This window comes from Penaeus monodon, chromosome 34 (assembly GCF_015228065.2).
Source record: "Penaeus monodon isolate SGIC_2016 chromosome 34, NSTDA_Pmon_1, whole genome shotgun sequence".
Taxonomy (NCBI): domain Eukaryota; kingdom Metazoa; phylum Arthropoda; class Malacostraca; order Decapoda; family Penaeidae; genus Penaeus; species Penaeus monodon.
In genome coordinates this window covers 29,597,316-29,597,568 of record NC_051419.1, presented here as the reverse complement: position 1 = coordinate 29,597,568, position 253 = coordinate 29,597,316, and the positions used below count along the sequence as shown (strand labels likewise).

The window sequence follows — 253 nt, the reverse complement described above, 5'->3', positions numbered from 1 at the left end:
TATATATTTCTAATTCGTTACGAATGTGTTGAAGAACAATAAAAAAGAATATTGAAGAAAGAAAATAAGCGATTCCCTTTTTCAAAAAGGGAATTGAGAAACGTTTTTCTTTTCTTTTCTTTTTCTTAGAGCAGTTGTGCCTGGTCGTTTTTTAAAAAGATTTTCCATGTTATCCGAACTTTCTCTCAAGTGTGAAGCTGCTTCGTTTTTGTTTCCTTTTAGTATGATTGCTATCAACGTGTCTGTTTATCTC

At 31.2% G+C, this 253-nt stretch overlaps 1 long non-coding RNA gene across 1 annotated transcript in view; it reads left to right on the top strand.

Annotated features, from left to right (window-relative positions):
• LOC119594471 overlaps positions 1–253 on the top strand; it is a 22,886-nt gene that overhangs the window by 8,456 nt on the left and 14,177 nt on the right. The window lies entirely within an intron of this gene.